This window comes from Cnephaeus nilssonii (assembly GCF_951640355.1).
Source record: "Cnephaeus nilssonii genome assembly, chromosome: 3".
Taxonomy (NCBI): domain Eukaryota; kingdom Metazoa; phylum Chordata; class Mammalia; order Chiroptera; family Vespertilionidae; genus Cnephaeus; species Cnephaeus nilssonii.
Window position 1 is genome coordinate 84,619,112 of NC_137074.1, and position 14,108 is coordinate 84,633,219.

Consider the following 14,108-nt stretch of genomic DNA (forward strand, 5'->3'; position numbering starts at 1 on the left):
TTTCTCCATATCCTCAGCACCACTTCCTGTTTGTTGACTTATTGATGGTAGTCTCTCTGATAGGTGAGAGGTGGTACCTCATTGTGGTTTTCATTTGCATTTCTCTGTTGATTAGTGATGTGGAGCATCTTTTTTTTCATATATCTATTGGCCATCTGAATGTGCTAATTCAGGTCTTGTGCCCACTATTTACTTATTCATTTATTTACTTATTTATTTAAACTTCAAACAAATTTTTATTACACAAAGGTCACATAATTGGATATTTCTCTACTTTGTACACAAATATTCTTACTCTCCACAGAAAGACTTCTTCTTCACTTCTTATTGGGTGATGACAAACACTAAAATCCTGATTTTAACAGAATAGTAGTAAAAATGCCTCAGTGATTTAAGTTGAAAGCAGTACATTGGTACATGGCTCTTGCACTTATAAGGAATGTACAGATGTATTTTTATTCAAAAATACAAAATAAATTATCTGTTGGCATGGACAATGACAGCAGTAAACCATTGTATGTTGTCAACTGAAATCAGTAACTGATGGTTAGAGTGATTTTCTTGAACATCAGCTAGCCTTTTCTTCAATCATTTCCTTCACCTGACTTCTCTGAAGTTATAGGTGAGGAGTCTGCCCTGAGCTTCCTCTCACAGTTCTCAGTAATGATGGTAAAGCACTATTCTAGGGCTAGAACATGCCACCTCCCATCCCTCCTCCCATCCCACCCATCCCACCCATCCCAGGGTCCTTCTCCTCTTTAGGAATTTCTGTGACCACAACTTCTCCTGTTGTTAACAGAGGAGCCACACTAACAGCATCCAGTAAAGCAGTTCTTACAACCTTAGTTGGATCAGTGATTCCTTTTTCCACCATATTCATAAAATCTCCAAGTATAGCATCATAACCAATTTCTAAAAAAACTTTGCATACTTTTATCAACTATCAATGATCCCTCAACAGAAAGACTTCTTACTCGCCACAGAAAGACTTCTTCACTTCTCATTGGGTGATGACAAACACTAAAATCATTCTTAGCAATGGTCATTGCAGGAATTTTTAATGCTTTCTTAATAATTTTTGTACCAAGTTTTTGATATTCATTAGTTGGAGTTAATGAGTACAAAGCTGGAATCCACTGAAGCAGGGTACAGCCCCCTCCCAGAATAATGCCTTTCTCCACAACAGCTCAGGTAGCGTTGAGGGCATCTGTGACTGTCTTTCTTTTCATTCATTTCAACATCACTTGTCCCACCAACCTTCAGCATAGCTACTCCATCTGACACTTGGCCAGGCATTCATTTAGTTTTTCCTTTTCATATTCACTAGTTGTAATGTCTAACTGCTTGATGATTTCTTGAATACGTTTTTCAATTTGAGTCTTGTCACCTTTTCCTTTCAAGAGCATGGCATCATCTTTGGTCACAATGACCGCTCCAACTTTTCCTAAGTCATAAGGCTGAACATCTTCTAGATTGAAAGTCAATCCTTCTTCTCCAAACACTGCACTACCAGGAGCAATAGCCATGTTTCTAAGCAGGTTCTTTCTGTTGTCACCAAAACCTGGAGCTCTGACTGCTACAAACTGAAGACCAACTTTTAGCCTATTCAAAATAAGCATACTTAGAGCTTCTCCATCAACATCTTCAGCAATTATGACCAAGGGCTTATGGTGAGCATTGGCAATTTCAAGAACAGGTATGATGGACTGAACACTAGAAATTTTTTCACTCAATAGAATGTATGCATCTTGGAATTCACATTTCTGACCTTTTTCTGTATTAATAAAGTATGGAGAAATATAACCTCGATCAAACTTCATGCCTTTAATAATTTCTAATTCATCATTCGGTGTTTTTCATCCTTTACTGTAATGACACCTTTCCTTTCAACCTTCTTCATTGCCTAGGAAATTATGTTGCCAATTTCTTTGTCTCCATTTGCAGGAATTGTAGCAACCTGAGCTATTTCTTCAGGGGTTGTCACAGGTTTAGACTGCTTCTAAAGATCAGAAATTTCAGCATCAACAGATAACATTACACCTCTCCTGATTTGCATTGGATTATCACCTTTACTAATCTTCTTAAAGCATTCCTTGGCAATGGAGCATGCCAGCACAGTAGCAATGGTGGTGCCATCCCCAGCCTCTTCATTTGTATTATTGGCAACATCTTGAACAAGCTTAGCGCCAATATTTTTATATTTATATTTTAAGTCAATGGACTTTGCAATGGTCACACCATCTTTTGTTACTTTGGGACTTTCCCAGCTCAGTTCAATAATCACTGTTCTTCCCTTTGGCCTCATAGTAATGGCTATAGCATCGACTAAAAGGTCTACACCTTGAAGTATTAAGGCTCGAGCCTCTGCACCAAATTTTACATCTTTGGCATAAGCCCAAGTGAGATGAGGAGTCAGTGCCCTAGACACGGGCCTAATCTGGCAAAAGACTGTGTAATCAAAGCATTTCTGCGGGGTGGCAGGGCGAGCGGGCAGCGAGTGAGGGTTTGTGCCCACTTTTTAAATTGGATTGTTCATTTTTTTTGTGTTAAGTTATATGAGTTTTTAAAAATATATATTTTGGATATTAACCCTTCCTTGGATGTATCATTGGCAAATATGTTCTCCCATTTAGTAGGTAGTCTTTTTGTTTTGTTGATGGTTTCCTTGGCTGTGCAAAACCTTTTTTAGTTTGATGCAGTCTCGTTAGTTTATTTATTTATTTTTAATTTCTTTTGCCTAAGGAGATATATTACAAAAACATTGCTAAGAGAAATGTCAGATATTTTGCTGCTTATGTTTTCTTCTTGGAGTTTTGTGATTTTGAGCTATGCATTTAAGTCTCTAATCCATTTTGTATTTACTTAATACCATTTCTCAGTGTCATATGCTGCTAAGACAGTAGAAGATACTAAAATTGGAAGCATGAAAATTTTAGGAAATCGGATTTCTAAATAAGTTTCATGAAAGGCAAAACCCTGCTCTGAAACATATAGTCACAATACCCTTAGGCTAATTTGATTCTCTTGCATTTATTCCCAAGAGTAAAGAGGGTAGGCAAATCACTACAAACATAACATGCCTAACAGCCATAGGTCAAGCCCTAGTCAATCACCTTCAGCAACTATTATTCCCTCCAGTTGGATGGTACCTAGAAGACAATGGACATGTTGGGTGGTAATGAGAGCTGAGCTTGGAAAAATACAGTAGCCAGTTGATAGAAGGCCTTGGTTTTGATAAATGGGCATGGAACGATTCTGTTTCCTAACCAGATGTATGTTGCATATGGAAACAGTTATGACTCTCCAAGAGAAATTCATGTTCAACGCTTCATTGTGCAACATTAGGAAATAATTATTTTCAATATGAATTTTAAGATTCAAGTGGATTACAGTGTTTCTGCAATCAGTACAGAATACCTCACCATTTTAGACATTCTTAATAAAGACCCTAAAGCACTGACCTTTCCTTGGTTCTACCTTTATTAGAATCATCACATATAATTTTTAATTATTAAGATATTCTTAAAAGAAACCAGGCAAGTGAATTACTTTCAATACTAGTTTGTATTATTTTTTTCTCTATTAATTTTAATAATAATTATAATTAATCACAATCATAATTTTAATTTCACATAGGAAAACATAAAAGACTGAATAGCAGTATCACACACCTTTTAGCATTTATTTACCTGAGACATTCCAAACACTTCCATCTTCAGACCACATTTCTACCCTATCCAAAATTTAAATTCTATACCAGAAGATACATTTACAAAAGCAACACTAAGAATATAACAACAAATGTAGGGGTTAAGATCCAATCAGTGATATTTTAATAATAAGGATAGTGAAGAATTAAATCTTTCCAAGATCATGTCTGCAATAGCAGAAATGAAGTTTTTTTTCTATCTTACATCTATAGAACTCTGTTATGGTGACAAAACATAGTTATATTTGAACAGTTGTGGAATGTCCATTGACTTCTCAAAATTTAATAACTAATATTTGTATGATCATAATTTTAATTTCCAAGCAGATGGGTAGTGAGCCATTCTTTTCAAAGGATGATGATGACTTCAGCAGTCAGAGCATAGGTTCATGGGGTAAAAGGGTTGGCAAACAGCACATCTGGTAGTTTATATTTCCTGGAGACTTCACACTTGTCCTTACTCTTCATCTGTCAGATTCAGATTTATTCTAGCAAAGCAGGTGCTGTTTTTCATATGCTTATGTAATATTTTATGTCTTTAGGGAGGAAAATAATATGATATGGCATTTTGTTGAAAGGCATGCAGGACATGTTCCTGAGAGTCTATAGTTTCTTGTATCTAGAGCCTTAGCTTCATATGGCACCTTAGCTTCAAGAAGCATGCTTACTACTTACTTTTATTTCCCCCCAGGTTTATGGAGGTATACTTGACAAACAAAATTTCATATACTTAAAGTGTATAAAGTGGTGATTTAATATACTTGCTTTTATGTATTTTTTAAATGTCTGGGTAGCCAATTTGCTTTTGGCCAATTTTTAGGCTAACATAAATTATTTTCTTTCCCACGTAACTCTGAGATTTTGAATATTACATTTTAAGTAGATTTTTAGTTTAACTGATTAACTGCTCAGTACACTTATTACATTGCACTGCTATTATTTTCTAAACCTCTTGAGGGCATAGCTCTAAATTCAGCACCTAGTACCATTTGTGACAAATACTATAGATGTGCAAATTGATTAACTAGCTTTATTAACTTGATCAATGATATTTGCAAACTCTGTCTTTTTATTGCATTATCTATATTCAGAACATGTTTACAAACATAGTATATAAGCTACATATATGCCTGAAGCTGTAATATTTTCTTGCATTTCAATTGGTTTCCATTAAAAGCAACATTACTGAATTTAAAAAAATTCCTATAAATTCATCAGCAAATTTCTTTTTATACTTTTGATTTATAGTTGTGATTTAGGCAAAGGCTGTAAAAAGCTTAGTTACAATATTTTTTATATTTTATGGGAAAGCAGAAAATAATTTTCTTATTTTTTTCATTGCAAATGTAATACAATCAACATATGATTTTTTATTGCTAACTTAATTTTCTAATCAGCAGAATTCTTACCAGAATTTTGTTTTTTCTTCAGCCACAATTATAAATGATCATGTATTTCATGGAATAGTCTTTTGTTTAGATTCTGAACTAGTACAACTAAAAATTGTTTTCACTGCCATCAGGAAATACAGAGATATTCTTAAAAGAAACCAGGCAAGTGAATTACTTTCAATACTAGTTTGTATTATTTTTTTCTCTATTAATTTTAATTAATCTTACTGCATTTATCATTCAATGCAGTTTATATTTATAGCAAAACATTAAAGGACATCTCAAATTCAGTATAGCTAGCTGGTCAGTTAAGTTTGTTAACATTCTCTAGATTTACATTAAGAAAAAAATCCAGGTTAACCACTCAGAAAGTTGAAATTTGCCCTGCTGTTTACATAACAACAAATAAATATTTGGGAGGGACATTAAATTTTATTATATCTTGGGTTTTTATCAGTTCTAAAATTTCCATGGTTCTTTTTTTCAATATGCTAAATATAAAATTTTAGAAAAATAATCTTTTAAGTTATTAGGTTGTAGGAAAATATTTTTATCCATTAAAGGACTATTATGTGCTATGCTAGTAAAAAGGAAAGAGACAAACGAGCAACTTTTATTACTCACAAAACACTGTAACAAAAATAAGAACTTAAAATTATCACAATGAAGTATTGATCAGAACTTCCCTTGTTGTAGCTGATAAATAGTGCTCAAAATTATTATACTAAACAAGGGTAAAGGGGCCATCCTCCTATCTAATAAAAGAGTAATATGCAAATTGACCATCACTCCAACACACAAGATGGCTGCCCCCATGTGGTCAAAGATGGCTGCCCCCATGTGGACACAGATGGCCACCACAAGATGGCCAGCAGGGAAGTGCAGTTGTGGGGGACCCAGGCCTACAGGGGAGAGCAGTTGGGGGGGGACCAGGCCTGCAGGGGAGGGCAGTTAGGGGTGACCAGGCCTGCAGGGGAGGGCAGTTAGGGGCAATCAGGCTGGCAGGGGAGTGGTTAGGGAGTGATCAGGCTGGCAGGCAGAAGCGGTTAGGAGCAATCAGGAAGGCAGGCAGGTGAGCAGTTGGGAGCCAGCAGTCCTGGATTGTGAGAGGGCAGTCGGACATCCCTCGAGGGGTCCCAGATTGGAAAGGGTGCAGGCTGGGCTGAGGGACACACCCCCGCCCATTCATGAATTTCATGCACTGGGCCTCTAGTAGTTTCATATTTTGCTCTGCATTTCTATTTTTTCTTTTTATCCATAAGACCTGCATCCTAGTAAACTTGAGGTACCCATCTGTCAGAGTAGGAACAAGGGCTCAATAAGATAAAGAAATATTATTAGTTAAATGTAATTTTCATACTCAAATTTGAATTATAAGACAGTATAGTTTCAAGTTATGGTACCATCTAAAGAAACTTCTCAATTTTTGTGTCTCTCTGAGCTTAAAGAAACTTCTGACTATGATTAACTTATGTGATTGAAAGAGGATGTGTTGCAAGGCAATAGGCTGATCCATTGGATTGTAAAAAGGAAAAGTTGGGGAGGTAAATAGCATGAGAGCAAAGTGATCATATATGTGTCCTAATTTTCTTCATCCAAGATAGAAGAGTATTAGACACATGTTGGTGATACAACAGATAGAGTTAAAGACTTGTACCCCTGTTCCATTTTAAGAATTCTGAAAAAGTGTGATCTCAAAGCTAGCACCTGTATCAACCTGGAGTGTCAGTTTACCAATTTAATGGTGCATGTTGATGGCAGAGGGAGACCTTGAGATTGAGAAATCTCCTGCTTCCTTTTATTTCTTAGGTCTTAGGCAAGAAGAAGTAGACATTTTGGCTAAGACGGTTTCAAGTGAGAGTGCAATGGTAGGGGTGAGGCCGCTCTGTGCCTGCAGTTGCAGCGCTGACCATGTGAGCTGGGACAGATGAAAGTCACAGCCAAAGAAATCCTAGGAGTCTGTGGTGAAGCACTGGTATAAACATCAAACAACAATTCAAACATGCCAAAAAAGAGATTTCTTCTATTCTATGTGACTGATTTGATCATCTTCAAATGTTCCATCCCATAATTTACTGTGGGAGAGGGAGGAATTTTTAATCTTATATTGTAAATTTAGACCAATAAATGTTCCGTGGTCCAGTCTCTTACATAACCTCCTTCACACCCTGCTTGTCTCAGCTAAATAGGGGGTGGAAGTAGGAGTAAAAGAGGTTATTCATCTTCATTGCCTGAGAGAGGTGGGACCTCTACTTCCCCTCTACTTCTGCATTCCCTGGTCCACCTGAGTTGCTCTTTGCAATGGAGGAATCTGTAGCTGCTATAACTCTGATCTGGTTATGTTCATTGCCAATCCACGGGCCAGCTTTTGCTAATGCTATAGGCTCCTAGGATTTGGCTGTGAATTACATCTGTCCCAGCTCACATGGTCAGCTCTGCAGCTGCAGGCGCAGAGCCACCCCACCCCCACCATCACATCCTCACTTGAAATCTTCTTAGACAAAATATCTACTTTTTGTCTAAGGCCGAAACAATCAAAAGAAGCAGGGGAATTCTGCTCTTTCTGAGATGCACCTGCCTATTTATACTCACTGTGATCTTGGAGGTTGAGAGTAGATCTTTGTCTAGATGGATATTGAAACCAGGCTCTCCCCTATCTTCCTTATTTGATCACTACTCAGATATACATTTTCCCCCTACATAATACACTTATACACGCACATGAGCACACACACATAATATATTCCTAAATATGTATAAACTAGAGGCCCGGTGCATGAAATTTGTGCACGGGGTGTGTGTCACTCAGCCCAGCCTGCACCCTCTTCAATCTGGTACCCCTCGAGGGATGTCCGACTGCCTGTTTAGGCCCGATCCTGGTAGTCAAACAGGCAGTCAAACATCCCTCTAACAATCCAGGACTGCTGGCTCCCAACTGCTCACCTGCTTGCCTTCCTGATTGCCCCTAACCCCTTCTGCCTGCCAGCCTGATCATCCCCTAACCACTCCCCTGCCAGCCTGATTGATGCCTAACTGCTCCCCTGCCAGCCTGTTTGCCCCTAACTGCCCTCCCCTGCAGACCTGGTCCCCCCCAACTGCTCTCCCCAGCATGCCTGGTTCCCCTCAACTGCCCTTTCCTGAAGGCCCAGTCGCCCCCAACTTCCCTCCTCTGCTGGCCTGGTCCCTCCCAACTGCTCTCCCCTGCTGGCCATCTTGTGGCGGCCAACTTGTGTCCACACGGGGGCAACCATCTTTGACCTTATGGGGGCAGCCTTCTTGTGTGTTGGAGTGATGGTCAATTTGCATATTACTCTTTTATTAGATAGATTGCTTTAAACCATAATTATATTTTAGAGAAAATCTGTGAACATGATAGGAGGAAACATCATGTAATTAAAAAAGTAAGATTAATCAAAAATGCTATATTTATACTAAAAAGTTTTGAAAATAATTTCATTTATTGAAAACAAATCCAGTTATCTATATAATAGACATTTTTTTCAAAAAAATATAAAAGAAAAAAAAATTCAGGCTTTGGCCCTTGAGTCCATTTGAGAGGCAGTTTTGATAGTTTCCTTGTTTTCTACTATGACAATATGGTATAGACTCATCTTGGGCATTTCCTGACTCAGGTTTTCCATTACAGTTTTCCAAGGATCCCAATTCTTAGTCAGAATGGTATCTGGATGGTCTTTTCTGTAGACTCAGCTATAAAATATGCACATTTTAACAAAACATATCATTAATTCTTATTATCATTTCCAATTTAAATTAAGAACCAGAGAGATGTTATTAAACTCATCTGTCTTACATTTATATCTTTCTTTTCTCTGTTTTCTATGACAATAACACAATTACTCATTTAATTTAACCCATGGCCCACACATACATACACACTAACTCAGAATAAAATTAACATCACTATCACAAAAAACAAACTACAGAGAAGAGCTTAATATTTTTTAAAGTTTTTTTTTTCTTTCTAGGATATACCAATAGTCAAATCTCTGTGTTTTAATGTTATTTTGTGATTATCCCACTAGATATGCAATTTGGTTCATTCCTTTCATTTTGCTTTCAATGTTTATGGATAGCTTATAAAAAACCCAATTTTGCTTTGTATATGTTCAAAATTCCAGGTCATATCTACATACGTATTATATGCAGATAATTCTAGCTTCTGTCCAGTTCCTTTTCTGTTTCTCCATATGCACTACCCCTTTCCCCTACAATTGTAGGTAACTTTATTTTTGTGAGTTTTCTATCTATCTCTCAAAAAATATAATTTGGAATAATTTAAATCTACAAAATGTCTGTGGGAATAGCACAAGGAACTGCAGACCACTCACCCAGAGAGCTCCATTCATGTTTTGTCAGTTGCCCTATGAATCAATCCTTGATCATGCAATGCACCAGTTGTTATGGCTCTCTAGTCTCCTACTCTTTCATCTTCTCTTGACTTTCATGACCTTGACATTTTTGAAGATATGAGAAAGTAATTTTGTGGAATATCCCTCAATTTATATTTGTCTGATGTTTTCTCAAGTGTTGCTTCAAGTTGTCTATCTTAGATTTGGATACTGTGTTCTTTTCATTGCATCCTAGCAGATACTGTAGAATGTAGATTCAATTAAAAAGTGATTGTCAAGTTTTTGCATGATAAAGTAACTTTGTTATTTTTCTTGTTATTAACAATCTAGGGGCCCAGTGCATGCATTCATGCACCTTGAAAGGAATTGTGGGCTGTGGTGGGCACAGGGTTGGGTCTCGACCCGTCCTCTGCGCCCCTCCCATCCCCTCCCACCACAGCCCCTGCTCCCCTGTCTGCTGGCAGCCCTGATCCTGCCACCGCCACTCCCATGCGCTGATGACGCCGGCCCTGTTCTCACCCACTGACAGTGCAGAGAGATTGGGTCTGGTGCCAGCAGTGGGTGTGAATGGTGGCTGCTGGCCCCGATTGCCCCTCAGGAGCAGGGGGAGGTGAAGAAGCCCTCAGGGGCAATCAGGGCCAGCAGCTGCTGCTCGCACCCACTGACAGTGCTGAATGATCAGGGCAGGGGCCAGGGGCCGGCAGCAGGTTCAAGCACCCAGCGGGACCGCGGCATGTGGAAGCAAAGAATTTTCAGTAACCATCAGAGGCTTGTCCTGATGACAGCGACTGGCGCCCTGCCTTGGTCTGGTGCCCCTACTCACCTGCTCCACCATTCTGCTACAGCCAATGCCCACCATGTTCTACGCGCGTCCCCTGGTGGTCAGCGCACATCATAGTGACCAGTTGTTTGGTTCAGTTGTTCGACCATCCAGTCTATTTGCATATTAGGGTTTTATATCTATGGATAACTTGTGGATAAGCAGCTTCAAATTATATAAGTATTTTATTGAATTAATTTTTGAATTATATTGAATAAACTTTTTTAAATTCATTTATTAATTTTATTGAATATTCTGAAATTATTATTACTGTGGTGGTTGCAAGATGGTGAGTAGGTAATTATAGCATTCCTTCTACATATATTTTTTGGTATTATACTACATGGATAAGTTTTTTCTTTTCCCTTTTTCTCTCTCTTTATTTACTAGATGTTTTATCTATGTGAAAACATGAATAATATTGTATTCATGGTTATAATACATTTATATATTTTCTATCTATCTATCTATCTATCTATCTATCTATCTATCTATCTATCTGCCTATTATCTATTTATCTGTCTATAATCTATCTAATTATCATCTATCTATCTATCCATTTTAAGTATACAGTTAAATGAAGTTTTATAAAATTGTTAATACATTGTGATGGTCAACTTTTTCCAGACTTGGGTGGGGGTTTCTTCAAGCTAGCTTCCGTATTGCTTTGTTTCATTACCCTTTGAGCACTGCTTTAATTTTGATATTTATTATAAGGAATTGGCTCACTGATTATGCTCTACTATCTGCAAATCTGAGACCCAGAAAAGCCAGTGTTATAGTTGAAGGCCTGAGATCAGAAAGCATATGGTGTAGATTCTAGTCCAAGTTTGAAAGCTTGAGAACCAGGAGCACAAACAGCAGGAGAAGAAGACCAGTGTCCCAGTTAAAGCAATCATGCATAGAATGAGCTTGACCTTCCCCCTCCTTTTTGCCTCATCTCATTTGATCCTCACGCCCTTAGTGGATTGGATGATACCCATTCACTTTGGTCAGGGCTGTCTGCTTTACTCAGTCCTCCAATTCAAATACCCATCTTTTTTGGAAACATGCTCACAGACACAATGAGAAATAATGTTTAACCAGATTTATTGGTGTCGAGTGGCCCAGTCAGGTTGAGAAATAAAATTAACCCTCACTGGACACTTATTCAAAATTGTGTCACAGAATGTCATAAATTTCTAGTAGTTATTTGAAAAAGCAAATATGGCATAAAGTAAATATACTATAAAGGGGTCATTATTTCAAGACTGGGTATTAATCCTACATAATAAAATGGTAATATGTAAATTACCATCACTCCGCTACGCTCACGATTGGGCCAGCGGGAGGCGCAGGGGGCGGGACTTTGGGTGGCCGGGGTAGCCGATTGGGCCGGCAGGACGCTGAGCTCGCGTCACCAGCGGCAGTGCAAGCTCAGCGTCTGCGCCATGGCTGTGCTGCGGCACAGAAGGGGCCTCTGGGGCAGTGAGCCCACGTCCTGCTGCGGACCATCAAAAGCGGGGAGTGAAAGCCAGGTAGCTGGCTGTCTGTCTGCTCTGGCACCAGGCCTTTCAAAAGCCTTTGCTGTGCCAGAGGCTTTCGAAAGGCCTGGTGCACCAGCGGACAGACAGCCAGCTCCCCCGTGATCAAAAGCGGGGAGCTGTGTGTCCGCTCCAGCACCAGTGGACCCCCTGCCATCAAAAGCGGGGAGCAGGCTGATAGCAGTGTCCATGGAGCGTGCTAGGCTTTGCGGGGCAGTGGATATGGCCTGGATGGCAGGTTAGGTCTAGGGGACCCTACACGTGCATGATTTAATCATGCACTGGGCCTCTAGTATTTTTATAGACTCTGATGAATAAATACTAATTTAAATAATATATTCTTATTATCTTTATTATTTTATGTTTTAGATAAAGGGAAATATATCTAAATCAGGCAAAAATGATTGAGTTTATGTTGATATTTTCTATTTTTAACTTTATAAGTATAAAGTTCTCAAACTTTATCAAACAAAATGAGGCAGAGGTCAAAATAGATGTACCAGTGAGAAATGGATATTTCATGTTGAAATTGGATAGCACTGACTAAAGATTTAATCTTTGATAAGAAAATTCATAAAATTAGTAACACACATGATTTTGCAAACTTCAAGAACTTTTATTTCCTTTACTAATCATAATAATAAGAGGCCAAGAGGTGTCATGACCAAAACGACCAAACAACCAGTCACCATGAGGTGCATGGAGCCCTCCCGCACAGCCCACAGGCTCTGATAACAGCAAGGCTAGTGGCCGGTGGGTGGGCGGAACAGCGGGTGGGTGGGCAGGGTGTGCACAGGTGGGTGGGACCACACTATATTGCGTGCTGGGCCTCTAGTCTATATATAAAAGGCTAAGTGTCCCTCCAACCATCTGACTGATAGCTATGATGCGCACTGACCACCAGGGGGCAGATGCTCAATGCAAGAGCTGCCTTGACGAGTACTGGCCAGCACCATGGACCTGGAACTGACAAACCAACACTCAGCTTCCCCCAAGTGTGACACAGGCCCTGCCACCACCCCAGAGCGACACCCCACCAAATTGTAGCCAATGCTGCAGACACCCATGGCGCAAAATGTGGCCAACAGCCCAGCCCAGCCCAGTGCGGAAACGGTTGCTGTGGGTGCCAGGTAATGATGTCACGTAGCAATGCCTGGCTTCCTCTCCCTAGTGACTAGCCTCCTTGGAGTTTCTTCAGCCCAGGAACACTACTTGCTTTATAGCCAGGTGCAAACATTTTACACTTTAACCAAATGTTTGTGAAGCGTTTTCCCGTGCCTCATCTCATTTGATCCTCACAGAAGTCCTGGAGTAGGTAGATAGGAGACTCAATAGAATCCTATTTTATTTTCATTAGCTGGAAAACGGAGATTTAGAAAGCTTAGAAACTTGACCTGACTGAAAGAAGTGAGAAATGGTGAACCTTGAAAATGACTTCAAATTTTCTCACTGAGCAGAATATAGTCAAACACTGCTGCAGTTAAATATTTACCCTTTTGTTCTCCCTTTGTGATCTACAATAATAATCTGTTTCGTGTTAATATTTACTGCTGTGTTGCTGACAATTAACTGAAAGAAGTTGGGATGCTTCAGTGGGCTGGAAAAAGTTTAGCTAAATCAGAAAGCAGGTCTAATTAAGCAAGTTTATTCTATATCTATAAAAGGCTAAGTTGACTTGCGCATGCAAGATACATATAAAGCTCTCACTGGAGCCAATCACATGTATTCCAATCTGTTATTGTTCGTCGTAAATTTGGTTGACACTTCAGTTATAGAGAAATGGCGAATAGCGATATTAAAATATTTCTTCTAATTCATTTTCTTTCAAAGTGCACAAATCCGTGCACTAGGCCTCTAGTACAAATATACTAAATTATTAGTGATTATATAATATTAACTATGTGCAAATTATTGTTCTTAGTTTTTAAAATATATTTAGCCCTTTATTTTGGACAACAGTCTTATAAGTACTATTATTTTTTCCATTGGAACATAAGGAAACCAAAGCTGAGAAAAGTGGAATGACTCACTGAAGGTCATATTCTGTTACATGGGAGAAGCAGGATTTAACCTGGCAATCTGGCCCACAAAGCTGTCCTCTTACACACTTTACTACAAAGCAATCCAAATTATAAATTAATTTATTAATGTTCACCTAATACCATTGTACTTTTTTAAATCTCTTGGTAGAACAATATGACATTTTCTTTGAAAAGTATATCCATTCAGTGACTCAGAAAATACATTTTTAAAAAGTAAGAACTCTTCAGTGAAATACAGGAATTCTTTTTAGCG

The 14,108-nt window shown here is 38.7% G+C and overlaps 1 pseudogene across 1 annotated transcript in view; it reads right to left on the reverse strand.

Moving 5' to 3' along the window:
- Positions 1-688: 688 nt before the first annotated feature.
- LOC307096753 (60 kDa heat shock protein, mitochondrial-like) overlaps positions 689-14,108 on the reverse strand; it is a 93,114-nt pseudogene continuing 79,694 nt past the window's right edge. Inside the window, exon 2 of the transcript in view lies at positions 689-2,514. The product of the transcript in view is annotated as a 60 kDa heat shock protein, mitochondrial-like (transcript). The remainder of the gene's footprint in view (positions 2,515-14,108) is intronic.